We start from the raw sequence: 17,170 nt of genomic DNA, 5'->3' as shown, positions 1-17,170 counted from the left end.
ATACTAAAGTAGAGACTACTAATCTAAACTATTACTATTTCTATTTAAAGAAGTATAAACCTAAGGTTTTCTCTAGTAAAGATACTACTAAGGCTAACTACGTTAAGTAGAAGATAGATATTATTAACTAGTTTAACTATTATAAATATAAGTTTACTTCTAAGTTTAAAAAAGTAAACTACTTACACTAGAAGACTAAGAGCGTTGTATTTAGAAATATTTAGTAGAGATTTATTATCTCTAGTTAGAAGTTCTTGCACTTTAATAATATCTAGATTATTCTTAACTTAGTTTACTAAACTCTTAATAGTAATATTACTACTTTATACTAGTATAAGAGTAATAAGTTATATATAAAGATAGGTAAAACTATAAGTAAGTATATTACCTACTTTAATATTAGTGTAGCTTCTCTAGAATAGACTAATTTAGTTAAAATCTAGTTTATATATAATTATCTTCTAGTATAGTAGCATAATATAACTACTATAAAGGTTATTAATAATAAGCTCTTCTACGTAGACTTTTACTAAACTCTTTACTTTCTTAAATAAGCTACTCTCTAATACTTTCTTAAATAATTATAATAGTAATAATAAAAGTAGCTATAGAGGTAATAATAATAATAATAGTAGTAGTAGTAGTAAGAAGATATCTACTACTACCTCTACTAGTAACTAAGAAAGTAATAGTAGCTCTAGCTCTAGTCTCTAAGATTACTCTAATATCTAGATTAAAGTTCTTAAGTATATAAACTACTACTTTAACTATTTTAAAAAGAACTATAGCGATAAGTTCTAAGATAGCTATTACTTAGATTAGCTTATACTACTATTTAATATCTATTATAAAGTTTAGAATACACTAAAGAAAGCTATTACTAATAGTAGAGTTCTAGTTAGTAAATCTATCTATTCTAAAACCTAGAGCGTAGCTATTAAAGTTAATACTATTAATAACGCCTCTAACTATTTAGAAAACTAGAAGTTTCTAGTAATAGTTACTTCTAGAGACCTCTTTAGTATAAGAAGCTAACATCTCTATTAGTATATATACTAGTACCTACACTAGTACCTAATATTCTCTATTATACGCTTCTATCTTCTATAGTTATAGACTTAGATAAAGATAAGTAAACTAGTTCTAATAACTTCTCTAACTCTACTACTATAGACCTTTTTTCTTCTATAGAAGTTAGTAAAACTAATAGAAATAATTCTAATTCTACTTTCTAGGTAATTACTAATTAGGTTAAGATACTTAAGTAGAGTCTAACTAGATTACGTATTACTATCTTAACTATTACTACTACTACTATATATAGTAATATATATTATTCTTTTATAGAATAGTAGTTAGTCTTTAAAGAAATTATATTATTATCTAATTACTTTTCTCTTCTCTAATACACTAAAATTATAGATAATACTAGTTATACTTCTTTTTTTATTAATTCTTCTTATACCTACGTATATAAATATAAAACTATTTCTCTTACTTAATCTACTATACTAGAGCTTACTAATAGCTCTAAAGTAGCTAGTATTATATATATAGCTAGAGTAATAGTTAAGCTTAGTAACTACTTTAAAAATGTTCTAGCTTATATTATAAAGCTTTTAGGTATCTAGATAATTCTAGATACTCTCTAGCTCTATACGTATAAACTTACTATTAACTAAAAAGATATATCTCTTACTTTCTACTCTAAGTAGTATCTAACTAGCTATATTTATAATTATAAGCCTATCTATACGTAGAGTAGCTACTATTAAAAGATAGTGCTACTATAGATACTAAACTCTTATTAGAAGGTAGTACGCTATTCTAAAGCTTCTCTTTTTATTAATATTATATTTATTTTAAGTTAAGCTATAGCTACTACTATCTACTAGAACTAGAATATTAGTATTACTTTATATAAGAAAGTCTACTAACTAGTAGAACTATTAGATAATAAGTAAAGAGATACTTTATACCTTTATACTACTAGCGCTAAGATTCTTTTTAAAAACTATAATAAGTTCTATAATAAAATAGAGCGTCTTTATATATCTAAGAAAGATATTATAAAATAGCTACTAAAGGTTCTACACTCTCTTTATTAGAGATTTAACCTAAAGAAAGCTAATAAGCTTTTTATATATTAGAGTAAGCTTACCTATAAGATAGAACTTAAATCTAATAAGTTAGAGTAACCTCTAAAGCCTTTATCTTAGAAACTTTATCTAATATTTTATAATAAAGCTTATATAGTAAAGCTTTATATTAATAATATAATAAAGAAGAGCTACGTAGAATAAAGTACGTTAGTCTAGGCTATACCTTTTTTTATTATCTAGAAGCTAGAAGATAAGATATATATTTATATTAATTACTATAAACTAAATATATATATAATTAAAAACTATAACGCCTTTTCTCTTATATAGAATATACTAGCGAAACTAGCTAAGGTATAATACTTTTTAAAGGTTAATATTATTACTATATTTAATGAAATTGTGTTTAGAATAACTATAAGTATCTATTAGTATTTATTACGCTTTATAAATTATACTAATATACTATTATACTATTTAGTATATATAATAGCTTAGAAATCTTCTAAGTATATATTAATAATATTCTATATAAATATCTTAATAAGTTTTATATAGTATACTTAGATAATATAATTATATTTAGTAAGATAATAGTGTAGTATAAAGATTATCTTATCTAAGTTATTAGCTAACTAGCTAACGCTAGTCTTTCTATAGATATTCTTAAGTTAGAATTTATAAAGACTAAGGTTAAGTTTCTAGAGCTTATTATTATAGAAGATAGTATTAAGATAGACTTAGAGAAGATTACTACTATTTAAAACTAGAAGCTTCTTGTTATAGTAGTAGCTAGCGAGAAGCGCTAAGAGCTGCGCTGTGCTCTAATTAGCTACACAGATTTTAGATAGCTAGCTAGCTTACCTAAAATCTGTAACACTAAAATTCCTGCGTAGACGCGTTCTATTAGAAGCTCTTTAAGCTATGTTCTTATCTTAGCTTAACTCTATACTATTAGCAATACGTAGTAAATACACTAATTACGTATACTTATTCTTTTCTGCCTACTACCTCTATAATATTATATAGCTTCTACCTATAGATGCCTATCTCTATAAGGCCTACTATAGATTGCTTTAAACTTTCTATAACTCTAGACTTAGCTAAAGCTCTTATAGCTAAGGTATAGAGAGACTCTAATTCTTAGCTACTATACTTATATAATAATTATTAGTACTTATAGAGCTTTAAGAACTACCTAAGTAATACGCGTACTACTAAGTAAGAACTCTAGATCTCTGTTGCTAAGCGCGATAGAATTATCTACTACTAGAAGAAGTAACTTACTACTAACTAAAGGTAGATTACTTAGCTTAAAATTAAGAAGTCTTACTTTACTACTACTATAAGCTCTACTATATAGACTTTCTATAAAGCTACTACTCTGCCTCTTTAAGCTATAGCTAAAGCTTACGTAGATAACCTAATAAGACTGCCTACGCTTATTACTTCTTTACGTTCTAGAACTACTAGCCTTAGTAAGAAGATACTTAACTTAAAGAAGTTTAATAGAACTTATAGTAACCTTTAGTAGTTTGTCTAATAGATATATAGTAAAATAAATATAAATACTAACTAGTTTCTATTAGCTACTAACTAAATAACTTATATTATAGGCTACTTTATAGGCAGCGCGTACGCGCTAATACTACCTAAGATCTAATATAGTATCTCTTAGTTTATTAACTACCTATAAATATTAGAATACTTAGAGTAGGCGTTTAGAGACCTAGATTATACTTAGAACGTCTAGAATAAGCTCTTCTAACTATAACAAAAAAACCTTAATTTTAGTACCTACTTCTCTAAATTCTAGTAACTAGCTCTAAAAAGAGATATACTAGAAAGCGCACTTATACTCTTACTATTTTAAGAAATATTCTAGAAATTATAGAATATACTACTTTATAACCTAGCTCTGTCTTAAAAGTTCTCTACTTATACTAGCTACTTATAGAAGCTTAATAACTATTACTAATAGTACTAGTAGTAAGTTACCTATAACTACTAGGCCTTACCTATTAGAATCTTTCTAGTAAGCTACGCTTCTGCTATAAAGCCTACTTCTAGCCTAGATACGCAGAATAGATAAGTAAACTCTCTCTACTTAGTAGCGCTAAATACTATACCTATGTATAAACCTATAGACTTTAGCTTATAAAAGACTCTTATACTAAATAGCTACTAAAAGAAAAGTAAGTATTTTTGCTATAGCTTAAAGAGCTATTAGGTAGCGCACTACCTAGAACTTAATACCTGCTCTTTTACACCTTGCTAATTCTTTAGTTCTCTTACTACTTACTAGTCTCTCTATATATTCTTACTCTAGATTTCTTACTCTATTAGCCTTTTGCGTTTTTCTACCTACTAAATAGCTAGTCTGCTGTCTAGCCTAAGCTACTTATTAAATAGAATAAGCTTAAACTAAGTTACGTTTAGGCTCTAAAGTTATACAACTAGAGCTAGTAGCTCTTAGTTTACCTCTCTAAGTGTAAAGGTTGTTCTAAGATAACCTAAGAGTTAGTTCTTAGAGAGTAAGTAAGTAAGGTAGAATAGATTAGTGTACTAGTATAATTAGAAGATTAATATAATAGTATAAGAGTATAATAGTATGTTTAGTAAAATAATATAATATTATAAAGAGTTAAGAAAGAAGTATAATCTTTAGATTAAATACTAAAGTCTTATATAAAGTTAAATATACTAAGCTATAAAGGTTTAGTGTCTAAGCTATATACTTAATAAGAGTTATGCTTATAGACAAGCGTATAAGTAATTATAGATAAGTAATAATGTGTCTTACTAGTTATTAGTCTAACTACTTATACTTATAGATAAGCGCTTATATAGAACTAGCGCTATTCTGCTTATAGATAAGTAGTTACGTAACTATAGCGTAGTTTCTATACTATAATTCTATAACTATACTACACAATTCTTTAAAGTAATAACGCTAACCTCTAGGTATTCTTTAAGTTAGATTATAATACTATCTTTCTTCTCTATAGATTTGTTCTTAAATTACGTAATAGATTTATTACTTCTATTAATAACTAAGGCTTGCTCTGCGTTATAAGTAAGGTAGTTGTTATATTTTCTTTCTACTAATGTTGCTTACGCCTTAGCTCTAAAATTACTTAAGCTAACTATTCTACTAAAGCTTTTTGTAACTATTATTTTCTTAAAAAAGTTATTTATTTTATTATACTAGATTCTTGTCTAAAGTGTACTAAGTGTACTTAGTTAGGTTAGGCATGTATAAACATGTTCTAGAAGTTCTTAGACTATACTTAGAAGAAGTACTAAAAGAAAGTTAATAATAATAAAAAGTTATTAGTAGTAGTAATTTTATAGTTACTATAGAATAAGAAAATTCTAAAATAGGTAGAGGAACAGGCGCGTAGAAAAGCGCTTTATTTAGCTTTAGATATAGAGGTAGCTAGCAAGATAGAGATAGCGTAGAATATTAACTGTTCTACTTCTTCTATTAGTATAGAGTTCTCGCTAGCTATATAGGCTATAATAAGGTTAATTAACGCCTTTATTACTAGGCATAGTACTTCTAAAGGTGTAATTAGTAGTTTATAAAGTTTATATCTAGTTCTTATATATTATTACTATTGTTATATTCTAACTATTTAACTAGGTACTCTATTCTATTATTACTATTTTAATATTTAAGAATTTGTTTAACCTTAAAGACATTATTCTCTTCTATTTTAAAGTAAAAGGTTTTCTAGAGTAGTGTCTTAGAGTCTGCTAGTTCTAATATACTAATATAGAATTATAGGTAGATTTTTGCGTTAGGTAGAAAGTTAAGTATAAACGTAACTAGCCTCTTCTAGTTGCGAATTAAAAATAGTCTAATCTTAACGTTGTTAAGCCTTTTGTTAGGTCGCTTAGTGCGAAGATTCTTTATAAGTAAATAAACTTTATCTCTCTTCTTTAGCTAAGGTACTGTTTTTTGTTTTTTATTAATATATAAAATGCTCTAGCGTTATACCTTCTTAAGTATTACTTTAAGTAACTTATATACTATCTTTAGCTTATTAGTAGTAGTAATAGCTACTTCTATCTTCTAACTAGAAAAAGTACGTATAAAGAGATTTAGGTGTCTTCTATAGTTTACGTAGAATAGAGTCTATTCTATAGACTTAGAAAGCTTGTTATTATACGCTATCTATACTATAGGTAGTAATAATACTTAGTTGTTCTATTATTTATTAACGTAGATACGTAGGTAAGCTTTTATTATACAATTTGTTTGCTCTATCTATTTATCTATCTGCAGATAATAAGCTATAGATAGCTTTCTCTTAGTTCTAATAGCGGCTAATAAAGTAGTCTAGAAGTTTAAAGTAAAGAGCTTGTCTCTATTACTAATAATTAACTTTAGAATACTATAGTATTAGATAACTTAATTGTTAATAATGTGTGCGAGTTGTACTACTATAAAGTTCTTACAAAAGGTAATATACTTAGCTTACTTTATAAAATAATCTATTACTATAAGAATAGTGTTATAGAATACTTATATTATAAAGTCTCTTAAGACTAGTAGGCCTATAACAAAGTCTATAGAGATATCTAACTAAGGCTAGTTAGGCAGCTCTATTGCCTGCATTTCTCTATAGAGTGCGTAGATACTATACTTATTCTTCTAATAGTCTGCGCACTTAGTAATAAAGGCTATAATTTTATTCTTTATAAGTAGAAACTTATAGTTACATTAAATAAGTTCTATAGTTCTAGTAATACTAGAGTAACTATATATAGAGTTGTTATAGTGTTACTTAATAATTACTTCTTATAATTCTTCTAGTACTTTGCTAGTAACTTGTAGTATTAAGTTTAGTATTTTAGCTAGTTCTAATAACTTATTATTATTAATCTTAAGTATTGTAGTATTTGTAATAGATTTAGTTCTAGCAATATTATATCTGTAGCTAAGAGTATCTACTCTACTATTATCTTTTCTAGGTATATATATAATCTTAAACTTATATTAGCTTAATTTCTCTAACTATTAGACTTATTAGTAGTTAAGTTTCTTAGTAGTTGTAAAGTTAACTAAGTTCTTATAATTTGTAAATATTATAAGTTCTAAGTAGCTTTTAGCGTATACTCTCTAATATTCTAGGTAGGTAATAATAGCTAGAAGCTTCTTATTGTAAACGTTATACTATTCTTTAGACTCTAAGAACTTGCGCGAGTAATAGGTAATTAGGTACTATTTACCTTTATGTAGTTAGCTAGCGCAGCCTCTAAGTGTAAGGTCTAACGCGTTAGTCTTAAAACGTAATAGTTATTCTAATTAGAATATATAGAAGTATAGTAGTATAATACTTATATTCTTAAGCGTTTAGAACGCGTCTTCTACTTTCTTACTCTAGATAAAAAGCGTATTCTTTTATATTAGCTTAGTTAAGAGAATAGTAATCTTAGAGTAGTTCTTAATAAACTATTAGTTAAAGTTTAGAAATTCTAAAAAAAACTGTATCTTCTTAACTATAGTTAGTTAAGGCTATTTCTTAATAAGCTTAATCTTTTCTTTACTTATCTATACTTTGTTAATACCTATAATATAGCCTAAGAAGAGTACTTCTATTACGTAGAATATACACTTCTTTAGCTTAACTTATAAGTTATACTAGTCTAGGCACTTTAGTACTGTATAGACATAGTTAACGTAGTCTTCTTTATTCTTAGAGTAGATAAGAATATTATCTAAGTAAGTAATAATAAAGATGTCTAGGTATATTCTTAATACGTTATTAATAAGTATCTAAAATATTACTAGAGCGTTTGTAAGCCTAAATAGTATAATAGTGTATTTATAGTGTCTATACTATATACAGAACGCTGTCTTCTATTCTTTACCTTTCTTTATCTTAATAAGGTAGTAGCTATCTCTAAGATCTATTGCTATAAAGATCTTAGCTTTTAATAGTTAATTCTATAATTCTATAATATTTAGTAGAAGGTATTAATTCTTAACTATAATATTGTTAAGCTTCTAATAGTTAACGCACATTCTTAGTAGTTCTTCTTTCTTCTTTAGAATAAAGAGTATTAGAAATTCTACTAGTAAAGTAGAGAGTCTAATGTAGCCTTTCTTTAAGTTATCTACTAGCTTCTTCTTAAGAATGTTAAGTTCTATTTTTAATAAGAAATAGATTAGTCTAAAGAGTAGTTTCTTTTCTTTTTCTAGAACAATCTTATAGTTCTAATCTTAGTACTTTAGTAAGGTATTACTATCTACTACTTCTATAAAGAGATATTTAAATTCTTTATACTCTTTTAGAATACTAGAAGTTACGCGTTTCTTCTAAACTCTAACTTTGTAATTAGGTAATTCTTTTTCTATATCTATTAAGTTAAACCTTTGTTTCTTAAAGACGTTCTTAGTTAAGGTTAGTTACTTTACTATAATTATATTAATCTTTCTCTTATCTACTATTAGCTTTGTGTAATATATAGGTATACTTATAGTTACGTCTAATTTACAGCAGTTAAATAAGAACTTCTTTAACTTCTAGTTAATTTGTAGGTTATATTCTTATAACTAGAGTAGGCCTAATATAATATTATAAGTAGCTAATCTAAAGACGTCTAGGTCTAGCTTCTTCTAATGTCTATAGATGTTAAGCGTTACTCTAGTAACCTTATAGGTAATCTCTGTTTTACCTAGCATAGATTGCCTATTAGCAACAAATAGAGTATAACTCTTCTTCTTTCTATATAGTTTAAGCCTAGCTTAAAATACTATTTATATAGAGATATAGCTTACCTAAGCTTCTAAGTCTATAAATGCCTTTATCTATATTCTATTAAGCTTTGCTAGAAGTCTAATAAGTTCTAAGAAGTTTATGCTATTAATCTTCTTACTAGCTTCTTCTGTTAGAAGTCTTAGTCTAAAAAAGCCTTTCTAAATCTATAGAAATCTTTAGTAATTATGTGTTTATTATAGTTAGAGTGTAGGTAGAGGTACTAGTTATCTTAGTTATACTCTAATGCTAATTATTCTCTAACATTCTTCTTAAATACTAATTACATTTAGAGAATCTTTTGTAGGTTAATATATCTAAGAAAATAGAAAGTAGTTTGCTTATTCTATAAGTGTACTAGGCACTTATCTATAGTGCATTTAAACTAAGACTATTTATACTTTAGCGTTATCTTATTTAGTCTAGAGTTCTATTCTACTCTATTCTTATTACTATAGTAGATTAAATAGAAGTCTATAATGTATATTATCTATAAAAGTTTGTTATATAAGAAGTTTCTATAATCTATCTAGTACTTAACTTTAGTAAGGCGTCTTTCTATAGATCGCTTCTTCTTAGACTTTAGAGGTACTATTCTAGCTTTCTCTTATTCTTTGTCTAAGAGATAATGCGTAGGTTAGTTCTTCTATAATACTATAGCATTTATAGTCTACTTATATATCTTCTTACTATTATAGCCTATCTTCTTAAGTTTCTCTAGAAGATTATAGTATTTATTAAACTTTTTAAACTTGTTAAAAAAGTTCTTTAGTTTAGAGAATTCTTTTAGTAGTTTTTCTAGGTATATAAGTAGTGTATTAATCTTAAAATCTAATCTTTTAGAGTATTAGATAATAACTTTATTATTACTAATTATAGAGTTCTTGTAGTTCTTAATAGCTTACTAGACCTAGTCTAGTTATTTAGAGGTAGAAATAATATTAACAATATATAGTAGAAGGTTTTTCTTATCTTCTATTACTTGTTAAAAGAAGTAATAATAGTTCTCTTATATCTTAGCTATAATATCTAGAGTCTTATAGGTATACTTAATATTAGGTTTATTAAGATATTATAGTAGTTAGTTAATTTATAATAAGAGTTAGATTATCTAGTCTTCTTAAACGTGTAGCGTAGGTAGTCTATTATTATTCTTAAATAGCTCTATCTTTCTAAACTTAGTCTAGTTAATTTCTATAACTTTTCTAGGTTTCTTAGATTCTTCTTTAGAGGTGCTATACTTATCTAAAGAGATATCTTCTTAGGTAGTCTTATTAGAGGTTATAATAGATATATTACTTAGTCTGCTAGTTAGGCTTTACAGCTGCTTATGTTAAGAATAGTAGTTAATACTCTATACTACTCTCTAGTTATTAGAATCTATAGGTTATAGAATATTTAGCTATTATACTACTTTGCCTTAGCTCTTATAGTTCTGTGCTATATAACTTAGCTTACTACAGGCGTAGTAGTTAAAGTTCTTCTTCTTCTTCTACTTCTTATTATAAAACTTAGATTGTCTAGATTCTTTGTTAAAGTTATTAAGATGCATAGATTTATAGCTATTAGTAGCGTACAATTCTAGAATTCTAGGTATATAGCTTTGTTAACGTTCTTAGTTAGAGTATAAATAGCAAGGTTTAGAGTAAACCTAGGCGTTTCTATTTATATTTCTTAGTGCTCGTGTTCTTTGTGCAAATAGTTATTCTTCTAACTTTAGTCTATAGAGTTTATTATTAATATAGATAGCTTTATTCTTAAGTTTCTAAAGCGTACTAATACTAGATCTACTTCTTATAAGTTCTGCGCGTACCTAGAGTTTAAGACCTTACTTATATATCTATATTAAAGTGTTGTTATTCTATTTAATAACTACTTAGTACTATTAGAATAGAGTAGTGTAGTTAGTAGTAGACTGCGTTTAGCGTAGTTGTTAAATCTTCTACTTAGTAATTACTTTCTTCTAGTAGAGTAAAAAGACTTTACGCATTCTAATCTTAAAAGCGTTCTAGTCTTTAACTAGGTGTTTGTTATTATTATTCTTAATAGCGTTATCTATATATTAATAGATAATTAGCCTAGCCTACTCTCTAGCGTTACCTTATAGAAATGTAGTAGCCTAGATAACTATATTATTATTATTAACTTTGTCGCCTTTAAGGTAGAAGTAATAGTTAACTTAGAGTAGCTAATCTTTAAGCTTATAGCGTTCTTTATTATAGATGTTAGACTTATTACTTTTACTAGTAACCTTTATTGCGTAGAAAGTAGAGGTGTCTATCTTAGTATTACTTATCTTAAGAGTGTTTAAAGTGTAAAGGTTATTCTAAGATAACCTAAGAGTTAGTTCTTAGAGAGTAAGTAAGTAAGGTAGAATAGGTTAGTGTACTAGTATAATTAGAAGATTAATGTAATAGTACAAGAGTGTAATAGCACGTTTAGTAGAATAATATAATATTATAAGAGGTTAAGAAAGAAGTATAATTCTTAGATTAAATACTAGAGTTTTATATAAAGTTAAACACACTAAGCTATAAGAGTTTAGTATTTAAGCTATATACTTAATAAGAGTTGTGCTTATAGACAAGCGTATAAGTAATTATAGATAAGCAATAATATATCTTACTAGTTATTAGTCTAACTACTTATACTTATAGACGAGCGCTTATATAGAACTAGCGCTGTTCTACTTATAGACGAGTAGTTACGTAACTACAGCGTAGTTTCTATACTACAATTCTATAACTGTGCTACACGATTCTTTAAAGTAATAACACTAATCTCTAGGTATTCTCTAGGTTAGATTGTAATACTAAGGTATCTATTAAGAGACTCTTAGTATACAAGAAAAGTAACTAGAGGTCTAATATAATAATTCTGCCTATCTTGCTAGAGATAGAAGAGAAGACAATACTAATGTACGCAATAACAGACTCTAGTGCAGAGAGTAAGAGGTTTATAGACTAAAGCTAGGCTAAAAGCTATAAGCTACTTCTATAGAAACTAAAGAATTTCTTTAGTATTGTAATGTTTAATAGAGACCTATTAGAGTAGAGTACTATTACGTACTACGTTAAAGCTACTATAAGAATAAAAGACTATACAGAAACTATCTACCTAAATATAACGTAGCTAGCGCACTACTCTATAATTCTTAGAATACTTTAGCTAAAATAGTATAACCTAAGAATTAGCTTTACTAGCTATACTCTAACGTTTAAAAGCAAATACTGCTAGAGACACTATAATATTCTAGAGAAACTAAATAAGATCTACGCTTTGCACTAAGTTCTACCTAAGTTCTACTCTATTAATCTACTAGACTGCCTAAAACTACTATAGAACTAAGATATTGTAAAGGTATTACTTAAAGCCTGCGCTGTATATACGCAAAGAAACTACTATATATTTATAGTTACTATTAAATAGATTAACCTCTACCTATTCTAAGCTAACTAAACTAAACTACTAAACTTTAAGACTCTACTACTACCTAAGATAAGAGACTTCTAGAACGTCTTCTTACTTAAAAAGGTAGAGAAGCTTCTACTATACTACTTATATAACTATAATATCTACCTACTAGAGAGTAAGACTCTACTTTTTAGACTACTATACCTAATATTCTAAGAAGAACTTAAAGCCTTAAAGAAATAGCTTAAAGAGAATCTCTAAAAGAGGTTTATCTAGCTAAGCTTCTTACTTGCTACTTTGCCTATTTTATTTATTAAGAAATTTAATAGAGACCTTTAGTTCTATATAGACTACTAGAGGTTAAATAATATATCTATAAAAGACTACTACCTACTTCTACTTATAAAGAAAAGTCTAAATAACCTAAAAGAGATAAAGTACTTCTCTAAGATTAATATTATTACTACTTTTAATAATGTATGTATAAAGAAAGGCTAAAAGTATTTAACTACGTTCTAAACCTAATTTAGCCTGTACAAGAGCCTAGTAATACTGTTTAGCCTATTAGAAGTACTAGCTACCTTCTAGAGGTTTATTAATAATACTCTAAGAGAATACCTAGATATTTTCTATACTGCTTACTTAGATAATATTCTAATTTATAGCTAAACTTAAGAAGAATATAAGAACTATCTATAACTAGTGCTTACTACTCTATAAAAAGCTAAGTTATACGCTAAGATCTAGAAGTGTAAATTCTTTAAGAAAGAGACAACGTTCTTTAGCGTTATTATAGAACGCGAAGGCATCTATATAGACTTAAAGAAGATTTAGATAATCTAAGAATAGAATACTCTATTCTATCTAACTAACGTGTAAGCGTTTATTAGATTTAGTAACTTCTACTACTAGTTTATTTAAGACTTCTTAAAGATTATTACTCTACTAGTTACTCTTATAAGAAAAGGTGTTAACTTTACCTAGAGTAATAACTACTAGAAGGCTTTTAACTGTCTAAAGACTGCGTTTACTAAAGCTCTAATCTTAGCTTTATTTAACTAGAAAAGAGATATTATCTTAGAGATAGATATATCTAACTACGTCTCTGCAGAAGTACTATTCTAGTATAGAGATAATAGAATACTATAACTTATAGCGTTCTTCTCTAAGAAGCACTTTATAATAGAGTGCAACTATAAAATCTATAATAAGAAACTGCTTACGATTGTGCGCTACTTTAAGAAATAAAGACCTAAGCTAGAAGAAACTCTATTACTAATTAAGGTTATTATAGACTATTATAACTTTAAATACTTTACTACTATAAAGCTGCTAAACTAATAATAGGCCTACTAGTCTAAATTTCTATTCTATTTTAACTTTTAGATTACGTACTACTTTAGAAAGCTAGGCGCAAAGCCTAACGCGCTAACTAGAAGGTTAGAGAACCTACCTAAGAAGAGAGATAAATGCCTATAGTACTAGAGCTAAGTTGTACTAAAGAAGAAGAACTTTAACTAGCCTCTAACTCTACTAGATACGTCTACTATAATACCTGTTCTAGCTACTGCCTGCTTTAGAAATATACTACTAATACTACTAGCGTCTCTAAAATCTAAAAAGAGAGTCTACTTTACTATTAACTACTTTATCTACCTATTCTTTATTACGCGCGCTAGAGCTATAGGAAGCCTAGAGCTAGCAGCGCTAGAACTAGCCTGTCTAATACTACTACCTAATAGAACTATACTCTTACTACTACTAACTATAAAGAACTTAGTAATAAAAGAATACTAGAATAATAAGAAACTAAATTCTATTCTAGAAGCTCTCTGCACTAGTTAAAGCTATTATAAGAGAATTATACTTACTAAGTGCGTAGAGCGCGAAGGCTATCTATATTACTAAGATTACCTATACGTGCCTAATAACTCTAAGCTATATACTAAGCTACTGCGTATATACTATAAAAGCTCTATAGCTAGCTATATAGGCTAATTCTAGACCTATAAGACACTATTCTAGAAGTACTACTAGTCTAGAATGCTAGACTATGTTAAATAATAGACTTAGAACTACTATACTTATAAATAAGTAACTACTTTATAAGAAGCAAAGTAAGAGGTTCTAAGACTATTACTAATACCTAACTAAGCCTAGTAAGACCTATCTATAGACTTTATTACGTACTTACCTAAGAGTAGTAGATTTAACGCTATCTTAGTTATAGTAGATAGACTTACTAAGATAAAGCACTTTATTGCCTATAATAGTACCTATAATATAGAGAAAGTAGCGCAACTATTTATAAAGTATATCTAGAAACTATATAGCCTACCTAAGATAATTATATTAGACTAAGAGCTGTAATTTATATCTAAATTCTAGAGCTACTTAACCTAATACCTAGAGATACAGTCTCTCTTATTAACTACATACTATCTAGAGACTAATAAGTAAATAGAGAGAGTAAACTTCTTTCTAGAATAATACTTGCGAAGTTAAGTCTTATACCTATAGAATAACTAGATAAGATAGCTACTGCTAGCTAGATTCGCGGTAAATAACGCTAATAACAAGAGTACCTGCACTACGCTATTCTTCGCGAACTACAGCTTCTACTTCTACCTTAGATTTAAACTAGTAGAACTTAGCTAATAACTTACTACTTAAGACGCTAAAGACCTAGCTCTAAAAATAAAGACTATTTATAAATACCTATAATTAGAGATCTATATTGTATAAGTCTAGTATAAGAAGTACGCTAATAGAAAACGTATATCTGCCTACTAGTTCTTTAAGAACAATATAGTCTAGTTAGATACCTAGAATATTAAGACTGCCTATCTATAGAAGAAGCTTAACTAGAAATTTCTAGGCCTTTTTAAGATTACTAAAGTTATTAGCCTATATATATACTAACTAGAGCTACCTACCTCTATAAGAATCTACTCTATATTCTATGTTAGCCTTCTCTACCTAGCTACTATAGACTTATTACTAAGATAGTACTAAGAGCCGCCTTCTTCTATTTAAGTTAAGAGAGTTAAGAAGTAGAAAGTTAAGAATATTCTAGACTTCTGCTAGAACTACTATAGCTGCAGAGGCTGCCTTTAGCTAAAGTATACTATAAAATAGGCTAGCTATAATAAGCCTACTAAGGTGCTAGCTAACTACGTTAAGAATGCTTAGAAGGTTGTAAAGAACTTCTACTACTACTACTTATATAAGCCTAGTTAACTGCGTTATTAGAGCTCTGCCTAGAGAGAGAAGTACTATTATAGTAGTAGCTAGTAAGAAGCGCTAAGAGCTACGCTGTACTCTAATTAGCTGCATAGATTTTAGGTAGCTAGCTAGCTTACTTAAAATCTATAACACTAAAATTCTTGCGTAAACGCGTTCTGTTAGAAGCTCTTTAAGCTACGTTCTTATCTTAGCTTAACTCTATACTGTTAGTAATACGTAGTAAATACACTAATTACGTATACCTATTCTTCTCTACCTACTACCTCTATAACACTTCTATAATTTCTTAAGAATATTTAAGTATTTCTAAAGTTTATAAACTTCTACTAATAATTTATATATAGATTTTTAGACGTTACTAAGTTTCTAATCTATCTTATCTATAGAAACCTAAAACTCTTTACTATAACTAAGAAAGCTAAGACTTTCTTTAAAGCTTTTAAAAAGGCGTTCTATAGTAATATTATTTTTACTTACTTTAACTCTAATCTTAAATATATTATTAAAACTAATACTTTAGACTATATATACACTACTATACTCTTCTAAGTATAGTCTAATAGCTCTATCTAACCTATAGCGTATCTCTCTAAAAAGATAACACTAATAGAGTATAACTATAAGATTTATAATAAAGAACTTCTTACTATTATTTAGGTATTTAAAAAATAGCGCTCTAAGCTTACTAGTATTTCTAAGTATATTAATATTCTTATAGACTACTATAGACTTAAGTACTTTTATATAAAGTATAACTTTAATTAAAAGTAAGCTAGATAAGCTAAGTTTATAGAGAAGTTTAACTTCTATATTATATATTAACCTAGTAAGTAAGGTATAAAACCTAATAGCCTTACCTACTATATAGAAGATCTCTCTAATAAAATTACTAATAATTATATATAGTATTAGTATTAGATAGTTCTAGAAGAAGACTAATAGAATCTAGAATACTATTTATTCTAGAAAGGTAGCTACGCAGTAGTCTAACTTATAGAACTATACCTAGGTAATAATAATTATAACTTAGGCTTAGTACTTACTTTTCTTTAAGAAATAGAAAAGAGAGCTACTATACCTTTAACTACTCTACTTATTAGTTTTATATACTTTATTTTTAAAAAGACTCTAGATTTTTATAATAATCTAGTTAACGCTAATACTTATTCTCTTAATAAAGTTATCTATAAGTTATATTTTAGTAACCTAAGACTCTATAATATTAAGGCTATACTTACTACTAATAATTATTATATACTCTATTACCTTATTACTAAAGGTATATATATAGAGCTTACTAATCTTAAAGCTAGTAATAATAGTAAGCTATTTATTAGAAATAGTTATCTTATTACTCTATTTAGTAAGTAGTTATATATATAGATTATCTAATACTTCTATAATAGTCTACTAGATAGGTATAGTAGAAGAACTATAACTTACTAGTAAGTTAGCTAATAGTACTATTAGTAGAGTATAACTAATTCTATTACCTACTTTACTAATAACTACTTAATCTACTATTACTCTAAAGTTAACTAAATAGCTAAGTATAGGCTATTATATCTATTACCTATCTCTATATACTATTAGAATAATATCTCTATTAACTTTATTACACTATTACTAGTATTAAGCTAG

Source organism: Alternaria ventricosa (assembly GCF_023758065.1).
Source record: "Alternaria ventricosa strain BMP 2768 chromosome Unknown scaffold_36, whole genome shotgun sequence".
Taxonomy (NCBI): domain Eukaryota; kingdom Fungi; phylum Ascomycota; class Dothideomycetes; order Pleosporales; family Pleosporaceae; genus Alternaria; species Alternaria ventricosa.
This window is presented reverse-complemented; position numbering follows the sequence as displayed.